The 19,562-nt window shown below is 42.8% G+C and overlaps 1 non-coding gene across 1 annotated transcript; it reads right to left on the bottom strand.

Moving 5' to 3' along the window:
- Window positions 1–8,312: 8,312 nt before the first annotated feature.
- On the bottom strand, window positions 8,313–8,385 carry TRNAK-CUU (transfer RNA lysine (anticodon CUU)). The gene has a single exon. It is a non-coding gene; the product is annotated as a tRNA-Lys (tRNA).
- Between the last annotated feature and the right edge of the window lie 11,177 nt (window positions 8,386–19,562).

Raw genomic sequence — 19,562 nt, 5'->3', positions numbered from 1 at the left:
TGCAAATTTGCATCGTGCCAGAATATTAAAGGGATAATATGATGCGGAAGGATAAAGAAGTGCTATAATAATAATACAGATAAAATGAAAAATGGTGCAAATCCAGGAATTTTGGTTTTTTTGACCATGGGGAAACTTACTCAGCACCTGGCATGATGGCAGCAAATGGAAGTAGTCTGTCTCTGAGGGGGAGGAGGATCTTAGCTGAGGAACTAGCAGGACTCATTGACAGGTCTTGAAATTAGGTATGAAGGGGGAAGGGAGCAAAATCAGGGACACCGGGGTTGAGCGGGTCATTCCAGGGCTCATACCGAACCTGATGGGTGATGACAGTGAAGTACAAAGGGATGGACTGGAGCAGGGGGGTGTTGGGGATGCTGCTGTTCTAGGGGAACCTAGATCATCTATAAAGGCAGTGAGACGGAAAGCCGAGCTGAAGTGCCTTTGTACCAACGCACGCAGCCTGGGAAACAGGCAGGATGAGTTGGAAACTGTGATGCGCTTAGAAAGTTACGACCTTGTTGCTATCACGGAAACATGGTGGGATGATTGCCGTAACTGGAATACCACCACTGAGGGCTATCGGCTCTTTAGAAGAGATAGGCTAGGTAGGAAGGGTGGGGAAGTTGCCCTCTATGTCAAAGAGTGGATAGACTGTGAGGAGCTCCCTCTGAGAAACAGTCAGGATCAGGTTGAGAGCCTGTGGGTTAGAATTAGGGACAGGTCTAACAAAGGCCAGCTGGTGATGGGAGTATACTACAGGCCACCTGATCAAGGGGAGACTGTTGATGAGGCTTTCTTGCTTCAGATGAGGGAAGCTTCGTGCTCACGGGCTCTTGTCCTGATGGGGGACTTCAGCCATCTGGATATCTTCTGGATAGACCACACAGCAAGTTGCAGGAGGTCCAGGAGGCTCCTGGAATGTGTTGATGATAACTTTCTGGTCCAGGTGTTGGACAGACCGACCAGAGGTGAAGCATTGCTGGACCTGCTGCTCACCAATGCGGAGGAAATCATTAATGGTGTTACGGTTGGAGGCAGCCTGAGTTGCAGTGACCATGCTGTGGTCGAGTTTGTGATCTCGAGGGATGTGGGCCTGGTGAAGAGTGGCGTCAGGACCCTGAACTTTGGGAGAGCAAACTTTAAGCTGTTCAATGGACTGTTGGCCGAGATCCCCTGGGACTCTCTGTTTAAAAACAAAAATGCTGAGGAGAGCTGGTTACTCTTCAAGGATGCCTTCCTGAGAGCACAAGAACTCTCTGTCCCTCTGAACAAGAAAGCGGGCAGAGGAGGTAGGAAGCCAGCGTGGCTCGGTAAGGACCTGCTGAGAGTGTTGAGGGCGAAGAAGGGTGCATAGAAGCTCTGGAAACAAGGGCGTGTCACCTGGGAAGAATACAGGGATGCTGTCCAGAGTTGCAGACATGAGATTAGGAAAGCCAAGGCACAGGCGGAACTGAACTTGGTGAGGGACGTGAAAAACAATAGGAAGACTATCTACAGGTACACTGGCCAGAAGAGACAGGCCAAAGCGAGTGTACCTCCTTTGGTAAATGTAAAAGGAGAGCTGGTTTCAACGGAAGAAGAGAAGACTGAGGTACTGAATGAGTTCTTTGCCTCGGTCTTCATTGGTGGCCAGGATTCCAGTACTTCTCCCATCCCTGAACCCTGCATCCCTACACCTCTAGATGGGGACTGGGGAGGTAAATCCCCACCCGCTATGAGGACAGAGTAAGTCCGGGACCGCCTCATGAGACTGAATGTGTACAAGTCTATGGGGCCGGATGACGTGCATCCCAAGGTTCTGAAGGAGCTGGCTGAGGTGGTTGCCGAGCCACCCTCCATCATATTTGAAAAGTCGTGGCTGTCAGGTGAGGTCCTAGATGACTGGAGGAAGGTTCAAGTCACTCCCATTTACAGGAAAGGGAGCAAGGAGGACCCTAGGAACTACAGGCCAGACAGTCTCACCTCTGTACCTGGGAAGATCATGGAACAGATCATCCTGGATGACATGCTTGATCACATGAGGAAATTGATCACATGAGGAAAGGGCGTGTGATCCATGACAGCCAGCATAGCTTCACCAGAGGAAGGTCATGCTTGACCAATCTGGTGGCCTTTTATGATGGAGTGACGGCATCGGTGGACAAGGGAGAGGTGACCGATGTCATTTACCTGGACTTGAGCAAGGCCTTTGACATGTCACCAGTCTTGGGACTGGTGCTCTTTAACATCTTTATCAATGACATCGATGACAGAATCGAGTGCACCCTCAGCAAGTTTGCTGACGACACCAAGCTGAGTGGTGCGGTTAACATGGTTGAAGGAAGGGATGCCATTCAGAGGGACCTCGAGAGGCTAGAAAGGTGGGCCCGGGTGAACCTGATGAGGTTCAACACGGCAAAGTGCAGAGTTTTGCACTTGGGCCGGAGGAATCCCACGCATCCATACAGACTGGAAGGAGCGGTCCTTGAGAGCAGCCCTGTGGAGAAGGACCTGGGGGTCTTGATAGATGAAAAACTTAATATGAGCCAGCAGTGTGCCCTTGTGGCTTGGAAGGCAAATGGTATCCCGGGCTCCATCAGAAGAAGGGTAGCCAGCAGGGACAGGGAGGTGATTGTCCCTCTCTACTCTGCCCTTGTGAGGCCCCATCTCAGGTACTGTGTCCAGGTCTGGAGCCCCCAGTACAAGAAAGACAGGGAGCTGTTGGAGAGGGTCCAGAGGAGGGCCACAAAGATGATCAGGGGACTGGAGCACCTCCCCTATGAAGACAAGCTGAGGGAGCTGGGCTTGTTCAGCCTGAAGAAAAGAAGGCTGCAGGGTGACCTCATTGCAGCCTTTCAGTATGTAAAGGGAGCCTACAAACAGGAGGGGAATCAACTCTTTGAAAGGGTAGATAACAGTAGGACGAGGGGAAATGGTTTTAAATTGAGGGAGGGGAGATATAGGTTGGATGTCAGGGGGAAATTCTTTACAGATAGAGGGTGAGGTACTGGAACAGGCTGCCCAGAGAGGTTGTGGATGCCCTGTCACTGGAGGTGTTCAAGGCCAGATTGGATGGGGCCCTGGGCAGCCTGGTCTAGCATTAAATGAGGAGGTTGTTGGCCCTGCATGTGGCAGGGGTGCTGGGGATTCATGATCCTTGAGATCCCTTCCAACCCTGGCCATTCTGTGATTCTGTGAAAGAAGACTGGAGAAACAAAATCTGCCTATGTAGACAAAGCCAGTATAGGCTTTTTGTTCTTCTGAGAAGGAAAATGAAAAGGTAAACAAAAAAGAATAAAACTGGGGGGGGGGGGGGGGGGGGGGAAGGAGGGAAGGATGGTATAAGAAAAATAAAAAAAGAAAAATGAAAAAAAAAATTAATGAAAGAATTTTAAAAATGGAAAAAGGAACATGAAAAATACTGATATGGATACAGACACAGCCTACTTCAGTGACTAGAGAGATTTTATCTACTTATGACTAGTATAAGTAGAAATAGAAATTCTGGTGAAACAATGTTGTTGACCCAAGATATTCCAGCTTTTATGGTTCTGAATTTGAAATCTTTCTCACTCCCATACTGTATCACATCAGCTGATATGTTCACATTATTTTTGTAAATTAATATAAATTATTATAAATAATTTATAAATTATATTATAAAAATAAAATATAATTAATATAAGTGGTTTTTTTTTGTCATTCCCATTGTGCATAGTAGCTAGATTCATAAAAAATAAAGAAATAAATGTGGAGATAAGGAATAGGTAGGGCAAGGAAGAGAAGCTTCTCTTGGTTCTTTTTTTGTAGCATGAGATATGCAGCTTTTATATCAGGTCCTACTGTTTCCTGTCTGTTCTCTTGGGACTTATGCACTGCTGGACATAATATAAGTTTCCCATTGTTACTTGACAGCAGCTGCCCCATACTGTGAGTTTAAAAATTCATGAATCTGTAACGCAAGAAAGGGACACATTTTCCCTACTGTATAACTTGAGCACTGCACAAAGGTCATGACACAGAAAGCCTCGTGGAATTAAATGGATTTTTTATTTAATTTCAAAATGCAGAAGCTATGTTTTGAGAAACAATTAATAATGTTATTCCTAACAAAGCCAGCAGCGCAGCCCACCTGAGAAAGATTCGCTTACAAACAGTTCAGCTCTCCTCAAGGAGAGCTATACAGAGAGAGGGAATCAGGCACATTTCTTAGAGACTTTCTGCCCTTGCACCTCAGGTTTTAATTTCTCCATTACTCTTCCTCTGAGAAATTCTTCATTATACTTTTTTCCTCCCTGCATGTGTGATAAATAAGCTTTTGGCCATATTAGATAAACTATTTAAGGATAATAATTTAATGCTACTTAAGAAGAGACAGCAATGAGTATTGATACAGAGCAATGCTGGTCCATAGCTGCCTGCTTATGAATCCTGAACCATGACTCCTCACCACTGGGCATTAGCTGAGCAACATGGAAAGCAAGAGACATGTCTGGCCTTCCTCACATCCTCTCTATGGCACTACAGTCTGTCTTCAAGGAAACAGAAGGACAAAGCCAGACAAGGGCTACAATTTTTTGACCCTTACAATAGACAGACTAAACCAGGAGGCCATTTGTGTTGCTTTCCTTTTAAGCTATATATATTCATTGATGAGACAGTTACTTCCAGTGAACAATTTAGCATATTTAAGTCATAAAGAGTTTTGTATATGTTGTCTGCACTATCTATAAGAAACAAGGACAAACTTTCCCATATTAGACTCTTCCCTTCAATGCAGAAAATTAGATATTACGACATTTGGTTTCCCTGACCTTATTTGACTACCCAACCATGCCATGCACAACAAAATCTGAACTTATAAAGTTACTTGGTTTTTTTGGTCATAATGTTTTATATTTCCAGCTTGTCAATGAGATAAACAGGTGAACTGTGGATCTCGATTCTTAAACACGCAATTCAGCTGTGTTAATGTATGTCAGAGAGCATGCTGAAGCCTGTTCTGATAATGAGAACTCACTGTGCTGAGTCCTAGGTCATGGGAGAAAGCGAACTAGAAAGAAAGCAAATTCAGATATCATTAGGTCTTCTTAGTTGTAACTATATTCCTGTAATTCTGAACTTTCCTAGTCTCTTGGTTGTCCAAGTGAGGAATAAAGCCAGTGCAGTCCATGCTACATCTCTAATGCTAACAAATAAAGATAGGAACAAAACTTGGTCTTAAGTGTGATGGGTACCATATGCTTCCCATAGCAGCCTGGTTGGGATAGTCTAAGAAAAAAAAACAGGCTAACAAAAAGCAGCATGGACAGCAAGAGACATAGTGCTGAAGATCACTCATTGCCCTGTTTTAATTATACATCTACTCCCAGAGCTTGGGTACACCTAGATCTATTCAAGGAGACACTTTTGCCACCCTCAGTTTCAGGCCCTGTTCCTATGACCAAAATCCACTGCATGGCCAGGTTTCCTCTTGCACTTTTCTGCCCCAAAAATCACTTCCTGAACTCCTCATTATTGGCTTTCTGAAGAAAGTATTGTCTAATGTTCAGGGAAACACTCTAAAGTTAACTCTCAAAGTAGTACCAACACAGCCTCTGCATACACATGAAACCTCAAGCTAATGACAGTCTATTGTACCTCAGGGTACATTTATTACAGAGTTAACTCAGGTTATCCATACTCAGCCCATCTCAGTAAGAGTTGCCAGACTGTGAAATAACATTTAAACTGAAAAAGCAGTCTTTATGTTATTGTATGGAAGGATGGAACTAGTGCTGATGAATTAAGCTAAGAATGTACAGATTTGACTCCCTGAAGAGCTTGGCAGGAAAATGGAAGTTGAGAGTGGGCTCTCCATTTTTCAAGTGACTAAATCATCTCATTCATGTAAATGCATATGCTCAAAAATTAGTGCAGCAGCTTAGCCATACAGTAATCTAAATAAGGATCTACTTAAAGTGATGAAAGACACATGAGCCATGCATGGTGCTGTGCACACACAGTCAGCTAAGCAACTTACAGATGTTGATTCTAGACCTAGAATCAAGCACAGCGTTCTTGGACATTTTAAATTTTTTCAATATTTTTAAATGAAACAAGAGCACAAAGAAATAGGAATTTTCTTCCATATTTTCTTCCATTGTTAATCCTTTTTCAGAGAATTAAAAAACACAAGGAAAAGTGAGAAATGTGCCTGAAACTGGACAAAGGGCTTCACATTTTCCAAAGTTAATATATTCTCTTTCCTTTCCTTTTTGTTTTAATCTTAAAAGGTATTTTGAGGTAAATGAGAAACCAAACAAAAAAAATCATTAGGCTCATACTATGAGCAGGGTTCAAAACATCTAATTCGAGCTAATCCTTCTACCATAGTAAATGAAGAGATGCGTGATTGCCTCTGTAGCATGGGTCAGTTAACATTAGCATACCTTCAAGAGAATTATGCTAGAAGAATGTTTAACTTTCTCCATTTACTACACAGGAATACAGTATACAGTTAGCATACAGTATACGTTTAGTCAAATCCTATTAAATATCTCTTACTGACAAAAAGGGCCCTCAGAATCCTCCAGTGCTCTGGAAATCCTACCTACCTACTTAAGTTTAGGCAGACAACCTTTTCCTGAAGACATCAAAGACACTTGCCTTCCTTTAACTGTCTTCCACTTCAGCTGACTGTATAAGATTTTGGGAGTACTGGTTAAACAAGCACCTAAAGTGAAGGCATAACTTAAGTGGATGAAGCCGGAGGCCCGCTCCAGCCTCATCAAGGTGTTCGCAATCGTTAGGGACATCTCGGTCTGTCCATCTACCTCGGTGCACACCAATGTGGTGGGTGGTAAAATGGCGTTTATTAACTCGTGACAACAGTTTATATAGCCTTGTACACCTTCGTCTACGCCCCTCTTATCATACGCAAGCACCTACATCACTACTTCTTATCTAGTTACTACGAGCAACTACTCGAAAGTTCTCTGCTCACTGCTACATCTCCCCCCCCCTATGCACAAGCATAACTACCCTATGCACAAGCGCAACTACTTTATCCTGAGAGGACCCTAACCGCGTACAACCGAAACCCCGCTTTGCGCCTATACATGCCACTGTCCTCTCAGTTAAGCCTTGCCCCGTTACATCCCGAATCGCAAAATTCCCGCGCTACCCTTATACCGCTACGTTTTCTGACTACCTACAAGCCTTTTGCATTTTACTATATTCTACGCGATAATTGACTGTGCGGTCAATCATCCTTTGAATACAACCTAACATAATTTGTAGAAAGCACGGCATACACACTATCAAAAGCAGGATAACTACAAGTCCTAAAAGCAGTCCCTTCAATAAGTGCACACCCCATTCTCCGATGCTTCCGAACACACTTCTCAGCCAGCCTCCGATGGTGTCCGTCTCCACGCCGATCTTTTCCGTATGGTCGCGCAGGGCTCTCAGCGCTTTATGGATGGATACACTGTGGTCACTGAGATTGAAGCAACACATCCCTTCTAGGTCTTCACATCCATGCCCCTGTTAGAAACGCGTTTTCTCGTTGGCAGCAACAGTTGAGTTTCCTCCATGCTTCTCCCGGCCTTCTTTCGGGGTTCCTGGGCTGTCTCCTTCTTCTTCTTCGGTGTTCATAGGAGCCATACCTGCAAAACTCAGAGTTCCCCGTTACTGTTCTCTTTCATCAGATCTGGTTTGCACTGGCAAGCCAAGGACCGCAATAGCTACAGCCCAGTGGGCCTGGGCCGAGGTAGAATTAGCTTTTCCGTGTTGGGTAGCCACGATCATCGTGGAGGCTGTGTCAACAGTAACTGCCAACCACGACCGAGGTGACATTCGCGGCTCCCACGTAAAGCCCGTCTGCCATATTTGCAGCCCTAAGCCGCGGGGGTTGACCCCCGCCCCAATAGCAGGAGCTGAATTACAGTGAGGGCAGGCCTGCACCACACCCCTTGCAGCTGTAATGGAAATACCACAGGCTCGAGCGAGTGTCCGAGCGCCTATGTGAAGCGTGGAGTGGAGGTCTCTGGCCTTCCAGATCGTCAGGACACGGGACCCTGCAGTCGCATCTGCGGCTGCGTTGCCCTCTGAAAAGAATCCTGGTACATCCGAATGACTTCTTACATGTAAAATTGCTACAGGCTCTACTCGGGTGCACAAAGCATCTTCTAAGATAAGCGCTGCTTCCGTACTAGGGATGTCTTCTTGGCCCATTTTCAAAGCGAGCTTAGCTGCAAAAGCAAAATCTGTGACTATGTTACAGGGAAGGAAGGGTCAATAAACAATCGCCGTCGCAACAGCCCTGACCTCGAGCATCTGAACGCTGGTGCCCAACGTGGGGCTCGAACTCACGACCCTGAGATTAAGAGTCTCATGCTCTACCGACTGAGCTAGCCGGGCCTTGGTTATTACAGACAGGAACCGTAAAGGCAAAAGCCTCCCTGTCTTGCTCAGCCAGGGGTATGGAGAAAAAGCAATCCTTCAAATCGATAACAACAACCCCCAGCCTGCAGGCACAGCGGATAGTACGGGCGCACCCTGCTGAACTACACCAAAAGGCACTAACTGAGCGTTAACTGCGCACAAGTCGTGCAGCAAGCGATAGGATCCTGACCGCTTCTTATCACAAATACAGGAGTGTTCTATTGACTAAGAGAGGGTTCTATATGACCTAAGCGAAGCTCTTGCTGTACTAATGCGTGAAGCGCTACAAGCTTTCCCGTCGGTAAGGACCACTGATCCACCCAGACAGGTCGCACTTCCTGTCTCCAGCGCAGTGGGATCGCATACTGCACTGACAATTGACAGATCGTGGCCCCCACTATAAATTGTTATGCGTGCTGCCCCTGTTCTGCTGTAGCAGAACAGGCCTTTCCAGGGAAACATCCCTGCTGATTACGATAATCTCAACCATCTGGGCGGACCTCCGAGTGGGCGTTGTTCCTCCCACGGTCTCGGGTGGCTGCCGCTACAACCGTCTGCAGCTGGACGTCCCAAGCGTCCAACCACAAAGCATATTGAGCGGGGGCTAGTACGACCCTCATAAGATTCGTGACATCGTGCGGCAGCAGCGGGGAAGACATCACAGCTTCCACTTCTGCCATAGTAACCGGAGACCGCAAGCCTTTGGTCCTAACTGTATCAGCCAATCGCGTAATTACTTTCGACTCCAAAGGAGCCCAGGCCGGCCCCCCCGCTTTTATCACCACGGGCATAGCTATCACGGACGGAGCTGCCGCTGCAAGCTCCTCCCTTACTCTCGCCCAGTCAGTCAAGGCTGGCCCGGGGGCCGAGCCGAAGCACCCCGGCTCCACCTTTCGCTCTGCCCCTCGGGGCGGATCGTCCCTCCCCGCCGGTGACGTGGCTACGCCCTCCCCGCTCGGCCCTCCCAACCCCTCCAAAGAAGGATACAAGCCGCTCCCCCCGTAAGGAGGGGGGGCCGAGGGGGCAGCTGTGGCGCAGCTGCAGCCTGCGCCTGTCCCACAGTGATAACAAGATGTTGTTTTTGGCGCGATCGCCTCTCCCGGCGCCATCTTCGTGTCTTGCTGCGCAGCTGAAATCTTCTCCTCTCCGCCGTTCTGAGGCTCCGCGACCGGTTTCCCTGTGGAATCTGCGGGAGAGACCTTTCCTCCCCCCAAGCCCAGCCAAAACTTCGCTTGCTCAGATGTAACCTGCTCCTCTCGCGCTGCCTTCAGCGCCCCCCAGACCAATCCCCAGGTTTTCAACTCCCCTGACTTCCCGAGTACCATCGCCCGCTGAGAAAGCGCTGCGGTGACAGCATCCCACGACCCCGGGGAATATAAATCTGAGGGAGATGTAAGCAGCCCCTCCTTTAATAGCAGTGATAACACTGTACCTATTTCCTTCTTAGAAGGAGCATTTTTCCCGCAATAGGTCTTACACGCGGACGAAATCACCTTTATGACGGCTTCCATCGCCGGGCGTAATCTCCCCGACGGATCAAATGACCACCAGGCTCCTCTTCCGATGGTCTCCTGGGTCCTCGGACAGGCCTTATAGGCTATCGGCCGTACCTTCCGACGCTACCCAGCTTCCACTCTCCTAAGCCGCAGCCCCCTCTTCTAGGGTCATCACCTCCTTCCCCAAGGGAGGTGGATGAGAGCAGGATCCTGCCACGCCGCCTGTGGCCGACCACTTTTCCCTAACGTCACGTCGGGGGTCACCATATGAAGCCGGAGGCCCGCTCCAGCCTCATCAAGGTGTTCGCAATCGTTAGGGACATCTCGGTCTGTCCATCTACCTCGGTGCACACCAATGTGGTGGGTGGTAAAATGGCGTTTATTAACTCGTGACAACAGTTTATATAGCCTTGTACACCTTCGTCTACGCCCCTCTTATCATACGCAAGCACCTACATCACTACTTCTTATCTAGTTACTACGAGCAACTACTCGAAAGTTCTCTGCTCACTGCTACAGTGGAAGTCTGGATCTTACCCTGCTAGGATCTCTGCTAGGATGTTCAGCAGATGTACAGCATTGGCTAATGTAAATGCAAGTTCATTCTGCAAAGGGCAACAGTAAATTCAAATTCAAAACAATTTGGGTTTTTCTGGATGTTTGTTCCTTGGGAAAATGCACAGAAAAAAAATCCACTGATCTGCACAGCTGAATGAATAATTGAGCTAACAGGTAAATGGGATTAGAAAGACAAACAATTGTATCCAGGGAATATCATGCAAATGCTTCACCCAGAAGCTTGCTTATGTCCTAGATCAGGTGCAAAAAAAAAAAAAAACCCATAAAGTATGCATTGGAATAAGCACTGAGAATAATGCAGACTATGTTATCACATTGAAAAAACAGTGCATTTTACAACTGTTTCATCTCTTAACAAGTTTTCATCTCAATCACTATAGTAAAAGTTCAGATTCCTGGAGAAGGAGGATCATGCATCCTATTAAATTCCCATCTCACTAAAATTTTTTCTACCCTCTTTGCCAAGGAATAAGCCTGGTTTTATTCATGAAGAAAATTTACCAAATATACACCAACATTTTTTAAAACATTTTTAAAAAACTCAGCTGAACCATAAGCTCTACTTCCCAGCTCACAAGCTGCAAGTTATTTAACTAAAAGGAACTGCTGAAGTTGAAGAAAGGGAGAGAAAAGAAAGGAGAATACAAAACATGGTATGACTTGGCCCCAAAATTATTATTTAAATAATATCCTTCTCCTATTTACTACTAGTAACTGTTGGTACACTTTGACTATACAGATTAACTGTTGGTATGTTTGACTTGCTGTGCAGAGATTTTAGTATAGGTGCTGCTGATCTTGATGGTCACCCTGTTCTGCTGCAGTACAGTCTCCCACCATTCTCAAGGATCAAATGCCTGGCAGCATTAGCAAAGTGTGCAGTCTCCTGGACCACCTTCACTGATTTTCTCTGATTTGGCATCTGGACTGCTGGTCTCACCCCAGAAAGGCATGTACAGGTTCCCTATAAAACCTCAGATCAGGAGGATACAAAAAAAAAAAAAAAAAAAAGATTAGGAGGATACAAAAAAAAAAATTAGTTCCTTCTTTTTCTGTATATGGCAGAGAAGGAAGCAGCACTCTGAACACCCTTTGCAGCACATCTCTTGGCACTCATCAAGCAGATGTTAAAGATGAGTGAAAGCCCTGTAATTCAGTGCTGTTTCTGCTTGTTAACTAAATGGCAAGGCAAAGTGGAAGTCCAAGGACTCTCATGTGAACATGTACATAGATATTCATAATCCATTTGGACTGTAACAGTCTCCTTCTTCCATTCATGTTGTACAAAGTCCTGTGCATGTGGAAGACTAGAAAGAAAAGCATATTTATCATAAAAGTTCATCTGTGTATTTAAAAAAAGCTTAGAAGTATGACATTAAAAGAGCAAAGGAAGTGCTGACAGGGAAGGAAAAAGATTATAAACTCAAAAGCTAAACAAATACTCATTCTTTATTAACACCTTTAATTTCATTGCCCAATAAACTCTGATGAGAAAAATCTGTCAAAAATCCAACATCTTTCTCCTTTGGAGAATATCTCATTAAAAGTTTTGCAATTTCTGAAAGAAAAAAGAGAAAGAGGCCTCGCAAGAGATATGACAACCTAAATTAACATATCAAGTAGGAAAATATTACAAACCCCCTCCAGCCAAGAACACACTCACTGAGAATCAAGATTTATTATGAATCATAACAGAGGTTGAAAAATCAAGGATGGGTTTCATTCCTAAATACAGGTGTCTTCTGTGTTTGTAAATTCCATAATATGATCTCACTCCTGTAGATCCTGGGTCACATTATCTACCTACACAATTATCTCAGACACCCTATGGTGACAGTAACTGCCTATGCATTATCTAAAGATGATTTCTTTATTGTTGATCACCTTAGTATCTAGATGGCATAATTACAGAAAAGTAATAGGATGAGCCCCAGACCCAAACAACCGGTAAATATTTCAGATACATTAACTTTGACATGTCATGTTATTTGAGATTCTGTACATCATGTAAGACATCGCACAGGAATCCCAGAAGATCTGCATCTACCTGGAGAGGCAGGACATACTTTAATAGCTTGAAGACTTACATTTGAAAGTAACAGAAACTCATCCTTCCAATCTGGAGGAAAGTTATTAGCATGTCCTTCACCTCTGCAAAGTTCCAGAATGAAAGCATAGCTTCAGCCACACAAATTTGCCACAGTTCTCTTTTTCTGAGCTTTGTGCCCCGCCTGCCCTCTCTCCCCTTCCCCCCCCCCCCCCCCCCTCCCAGTGGTCATGTGTGGGGTTTTTTTGTTTTTTGTTTTGTTCTTGTTTTTTAAACTGAATCTTGTCCAAATTAGCAATGTCAGACAAAAATCAGAAAGATGTAGAAACATTTTTCTCATACATTTTTGTGCAAGATACAGAGAAGAGAAAAATAACACTAGAAAGTAGAATAGCTTGGCTTAAATTGTACCCCTTCAGGAATAAGAAAAAGCCTACTAATAGAATAATGAAAAATTATGACAAAAAAAGAATGTTCAGTCACAGTACGACAGCCAGCACTAAATAGCAGAGCAAAGATGTTGTCCTTTTAGAATGGTAAAAGGAAATTACTTGTCTATGTCAAGAGTTAGTACAGTGTCTATCATCATGGCCACTATTCAGTGTTTTAATTACTAAGTAGTAACAATACAAAAGGGGCTAAACTAATGTGAAACAAAACTAGTGCATGTTCTTCAAACTCTAATGAGCCATGAGATTTAAGTATCACAATATAGATAGAGATAAAAGTTGGAGAATTGTGAGAACACTTCTTTGTTTTCTGGCTCGGAGTTTGCTTCCTGAGGCATTTCTTGTCATAAGACTCTCACTTATCTAGATGAGAAGTGGGTGTTGCCATGTGGCAATCAGCATCACTGTGTGGGCAATTTTAATTTGAAAGCATTTCTCTGGAGCTGTTTGCCTTCAGAAGGGAGTGCTCAGGACTGTTTACTGGCAGAAGATCTGGCCTGTGACTAGATAACTCCAGCTTGCTATTGGAGACTGGGGGATAATACCATTGTATCTTGAAGGCAAGATACAAGTTGGCACCTCCATACTCCCTCTTATCTGCTGGCAAGGCCCTGGAGATGGGAACAAAAGAAGTTCCTGCTGAGATCCAAAGGCCAGTAGCTGTCACTCCAAAAAGAGCTGACTCAACCACTTTGGACTTTCTAAATAAGTTTGTTCTGCCATTGGAAAGTATCACCGTCATCACTGTGGTCACCGTCATCATCAACAGAACAATGCCTGACAACCCGGCACTACTGAAGATCAACAACTGAACTACAAACCATGCTGGACCCATGGTAGAGACTATCTCCCTCTTGCTTCCTATAAAGATTCCTTGCTTTTATTTCCTATCTTTTCTACTGCCCTTCTTCCCTTCCCCATCACCCTAATTTGTAACAGCATCCGTCCTCCCCTTCCCCATCTCCCTGATTAAGATTTGTAATAAACTGGTCAGACCAATATTTGAACTGTTGTTTCTTAATCTCATGCTGGGTATATATATATCAAAGAACCTCCTCTCCCTTCTATAAATGGGAGCAAGACAAGGGGGAAAACCTTGCTTCAAACCAGTGTTCAAACTTAATATGGGATCCCTAATACAAGGCCAAGCAGGTCCAGTAATCTGTATTACTATTTATATTAGTAGTAGAACCATTGAACTCAAAATAGGCTTTTTTGAAGACTCTAGATTAGAGAGTATTATTATCTTTGTTACATTTGGTCTTAAATACTGTCATGAGTGCTTTAGTACAGCTCTGATGCAGAATGTGCCAATTTCTCATTATTCCCATGGCCAGGGGGAAAGATGTATTTTGATAAGTGCATAAAATAGCTTTTCTCCCCACCCATTGATTCTTTCTCTTGGTTGACAGGTACCAATATAGACCTCTTCCTAGCCAGGCAACAGGAAAAAGAGCGAAATAAGATTCCTCAAACAAACAGATGTTCCACAAAGCACTCATAGGTAGGCAGATGTTTGCTACATTAAACTGAGCCTCTAAGAAAACAATGGGAGAATATTTTAAAATTCTTATGCAAATTTCACTCACTCAACCCTTTCTCGGAGGCCTGCAGACAATGAAAAAAATAAAAAGAAAGACAATTCACATGCTCATCTCAATATGGTACTCATCAAAATACTTCTCACCCTTCTCCATAGGGATTTTGCAAGGCTGATTCATACTTCATCCTTAGTAAATCTCTCAAATCCTGAAGAAGTTAAAGAAAGCATTAAATCCATGATACTTTAACAAAGGTGAGGTATCTTAACTATTCCAAATGGAAGCATACTTGAACAACGGAAGCATACTTGAACAACATTTACAGAGCTCCAATACCTCCTCTTTCCAGTATGACTAAATCAGAGTGTTTGAATTTAACCTCATTATTTTCCTCAGTTCCTAGATATAATGTGATGGAGAACACAGCAATAATAGCAAAGAAGCAAGGTCCCAGGCTGCAGCAAGCAATGACTTGCTCAAATGCAACAGCAATAAGCACAGAGATAAAAAAAAGAAGCTGCTTACCTCTAGAAGGCCTCAGGTACGCATGGATCTCTAGCAAAATCCCTTTGCCTCCCCTGCCAACACTTAAATGAGGCCTGGGAAGGCATGGATCCTGGCTCCACCCCTTCCAATCATTCAAGTGCATTGTATGCATCTGAACTCCCCTGGGTTGGCCCTGCCTTCCTACCAGGTGCCCAATCACTGCTTCAAGCTATGATTTAGCATTTCCGCTATACATTCCTCTTTCTGTTTCATTTTTCCCCCCAAAATGTTGTCTCCAACTTATTTGTCTCTGATAAAATTTTTCTTCTATGTTCAACTTTTTCTTTTTATGGTTTTGTTTCTTTTTGTTTGTTTTCTTTGTTTTGGTTTGGTTGGTTGGTTGTTGTTTTCTTTTGTTTTGTTTTTGTGTTGATCATAAATTTTCTGAAAAATTTGACCTTTCAAAATTGTCTGCCCTGTTATGGAAGAACCATCACACGTTTGACTAAGATATGCTTCAAGTAGCTCTGAGCCACCCCAGCTACCTTGGCTTCTTGGGAGAAAAACAGGACTTTGTTTCATCCATTAGCACTTGGACAGATACACTTAAGCATCTCGCTAGCTTTTGCAGTAGGATGACATGATTAGCAGAGAGTAAGCAGCATTTCTTCAGGCTTTTTCCTTAGAAAGCTGATGCCCCTAACAGAAACAAGAGATGGAAGGCAGAGTGCCTGCAAATTAAACACAAATAAGATCATAATCATCAGAGAGCCTTGGGCATCAGGTTCTCCTGCGACACAAGGCTTCACATTCTTTTTGCAATTCCTATCTAGATGCAGAAATAATTTGCCTCACATTTTACATGTGGCCAAAGGAATTCTTGACAATTTGGAACTTAGTTTAGAAGAGTCCACTAAGGTTTTTCATGGCCTGACCAGTCACTCCTACAGGCATCTTCTGGAGGAATCTCCTATGGGAGTAGTGATGGATCTAATGACAATCCCATTTTGCTCTTTCTCAGCAAATATATGGAATTTTTCCATACTACTAGTCCTGCTTGGCATAAACACAGAACAAAATACCCAGAGCTTTTTTTTTTTCTCTTCAGTTAAAAAATTAATTCCGTATCTCCAGACGAAGACTCTGTAAGATCTGTATTGTAACATGACATAACTTTTGATCTTTTTTTTTTTTTTTTGCCATATTACTGGGTCTTAAGAATCCCAAAGATAAACTCCAAAGTCAACCGTCATTTCCAAATTCTCATACAAAGTATCTGCTTTTATTTAATAAATAAATAAATAAATAAATAAATAAATAAAAATAATAATTAAAAAAAAGGCGGATTTTCTTTTCCAACAGGAGACGAACAGACTATTTGACATCTTGACAGAGGTTTGGAATATTAGAAGTAATTCCAGCATAGATTAGTAGGCAAAGTGTGACTGAAGAAGATGCTCAAGGAAGAAAACATACATGATTTATTTCATGGTTTCATAGCTTGCAGAGTGAAAAATACAAAGATATAATGTACTACTCTGTTTGCAAAGCTCCATCATCAATGAGGAAGAAAGTTACTATTTTTCTGTTAAGGAAACATTTTCCTCTGACATTTTTCCCCATTAAACAAGTTCTTTTCATCTAAGTAGTACTCACCAAATGGAAACTTTTATGCGGGCTTGAGCTACTTCAGTCCATTTGTTTTTCTAGGGCTGTGCTTCCAGAAAGAAGTGTGTGGAACTTGTTCAGATCCAGGTCTGAAGCAGAGGGGCAGGGATTTGCTTTTTAAAAGTTGTGTTTTGCAGCAACCCCATCTAGACTCAAATAATGACTTCGTTTTTAGAATAATAACAGCAGGAGGAAGTCTGTTGCCAGCTGGCTCCTTTCCTCTTCCTAGATTACCACAACTCACTTTAGCCCACATCTTTTCTTCAGCATTGAAATCAATGTTTCCATCTGCGCCTCACAGTAAAACGGATGTGTGCTTTTAACAGAAGTTGGCACATCTGTCCTACCTTGTTTTCACTAGAACAGATGAAGAACAGTAACAAGATGCAGCATTGCAGACTTTTATGACTACACCAGCATGCAAACTTGACAATGTTGTCACTTGTCTTAGTTGTTACTGAAGCTATTGAAATTACATTAGCACAGATTCTCCAGCTAAGGCTAAAATCCTGCCTCAGTTCTGCTATGTAGATACATGCATCCATACGATGAGAGAACTGTAAGAGGTATTCAGATACTCAGTCCCATGACAGATCTCTTAATATCTGTCTATCTGTTAATAGCTTTTGCTAATAGGTGGTTTCAGAAAACGCACTGTGCTTTGGGGCGTTGACCAGCTAATTCTGCAGAAGGATATAGCTGAGACATCCAAATCTGCTAATTAATGAATAGGGAGTTTAATATTGCAACAAGCTTAATTACGCATCTGGCACACAATCTAGGTGTAGTGCCTCTGCCTTCATCTTTGTCATGATTTCATAGGCAAATTCTGAACAGGGATGCCAGATGTCTCCAGCAATTGCAACCTCGGAAATTGTGAAGTCCTCAATTGTACTTTACTAATAAAGGAGGTACAGAATTTAGCCTTCAGCCTAGTGTATAAACATGGAATGAAGAGTTACGTGTTGAGCTCAGATGTACAAAATTACTTAAGAATTGTTAATTTACTTCAAGTTAAATGTATGGGATCTGTGTCCTGAATCCTAGCTCTGAAACTAAACTTATACATCGCCATATAAAAGCAATTTAAATTTCAAGAAACTGTTTTCTCCCTAAGCAAAATTCTGAATCCCACCAGTTTTGCAATTAAAAGTACTTAAACACAAACCAGTTTATATAGGTGATTACTAGCTTCTGGTGGAAATCCTGTGTACCACTGGGCACGTAAGTCCACTCCAGTTTATTCCAATTAACTGATCCTCTAATTTATTCTGCTTCAGGGCAAAAGAATGCATAAGGACTTTACAGACTCCCTCAGCATTATACTTCAGTAACGGTAAGAACTATTCTGTAGCTGAAATAATCAGAATCTTCTTGTGTAGAGAAGACCAGTGCGCATATAAGATACACTTGGTTGATTAGAGGTATTATTATTATTGAGCCATTGCCTTTCATCTGTTAATTACTAAAACCATCTCAACTATGGAGCATTAATAATTCATACAGGTGGTAAATGCCATGGCTTCAGTTGCAATCGCTTCAAATGGAAAGTGGTCTATAGGCAGTATTTTGTGGAAAAGATGCAGCGCCCCAAAATAAGAAATAATATAAATGCAAAAATAAATGGGTCATTCAGGATTAAACACTACACCGAGCATGACTCTGACCTCTGGGCACATACTGAGATTCTATCCCTTCTATTCTCCCCCTCTCTTTGACATTTTGTCTGTTGTATTTTGTCTAATGGAGTCACTGATGAGATCATGGTGGAATACTGTGGTCTGCAGGATAGGACAATATGATAGGAAGTATTATATGAATGGTATGAATGGCTGCAAGTAAACCTATTTAATTTCTCTCTCTCTCTCTCTTTTTTTTTTTTTCCCAAACATTCTTAAGAATGCTGTGTGCGTTGCAAGGGAATCTCAGAGATACTCTCAAACATCTCTGCAGAAATAACAGACTTTTGTCATGCTATTGCACGGGGACTAAGCTATCAGAGAAGACGTCCCACCAGAAGAGGAAAAGATGGCAATGATTCCAGATGACCTGCTGCACTTCTGTCTTTCCAAATCCCAGTCATCCAGCAGGAAGACCTCTCTGGTGTTAGAAAAAATGCCAGCTGATGATGCTACTTATTTCTGTCCAACTTCAAGTGTGTACCACAGTAAAAAATCCTAAACAGACACCGAGGGGTAGATAGCACTCTGTTTGGAGTAGGAGGGAAGGAAGAAATTTGAAATACTGCAGTTTCTATGCAATGTTATTTTCTCCCCACTTTGGGCAACACTTCATCCAGAGAAATCTGATCTCATAGTGTCTTAAACAAAGATTTACTGGCTGATAGCAGAATCTGTGGGTGTGTGAAAAGCCTGACAAAAACCTCAAGAATTTATTTATGGCTGCAAATATTACATCCACATGGGAGCCTTGAACTTTTTGCAGACAATGTAGAGACTGTTATTGATTTAAAAGTCTACTGGAATATAGAAGAAAAGAAAAGAAAAGAAAAGAAAAGAAAAGAAAAGAAAAGAAAAGAAAAGAAAAGAAAAGAAAAGAAAAGAAAAGAAAAGAAAAGAAAAGAAAAGAAAAGAAAAGAAAAGAGAAGAGAAGAGAAGAGAAGAGAAGAGAAGAGAAGAGAAGAGAAGAGAAGAGAAGAGAAGAGAAGAGAAAAGAAAAGAAAAGAAAAGAAAAGAAAAGAAAAGAAAAGAAAAGAAAAGAAAAGAAAAGAAAAGAAAAGAAAAGAAAAGAAAAGCTAATTATGATAATAGGAACAAGACATGTATAATTCCATTTAAAAAATCAGTTACTTCTCTTCCTCTATCTTGATTTTACCCTAACGACAGTTCTCTGTTCATTAGGAGATAATTACCTTTACTGTGAAACA

The sequence above is a fragment of the Phasianus colchicus genome, chromosome 1 (assembly GCF_987193195.1).
Source record: "Phasianus colchicus chromosome 1, bPhaCol1.hap1.1, whole genome shotgun sequence".
Classification (NCBI taxonomy): Eukaryota; Metazoa; Chordata; class Aves; order Galliformes; family Phasianidae; genus Phasianus; species Phasianus colchicus.
This window is presented reverse-complemented; position numbering and strand designations above follow the sequence as displayed.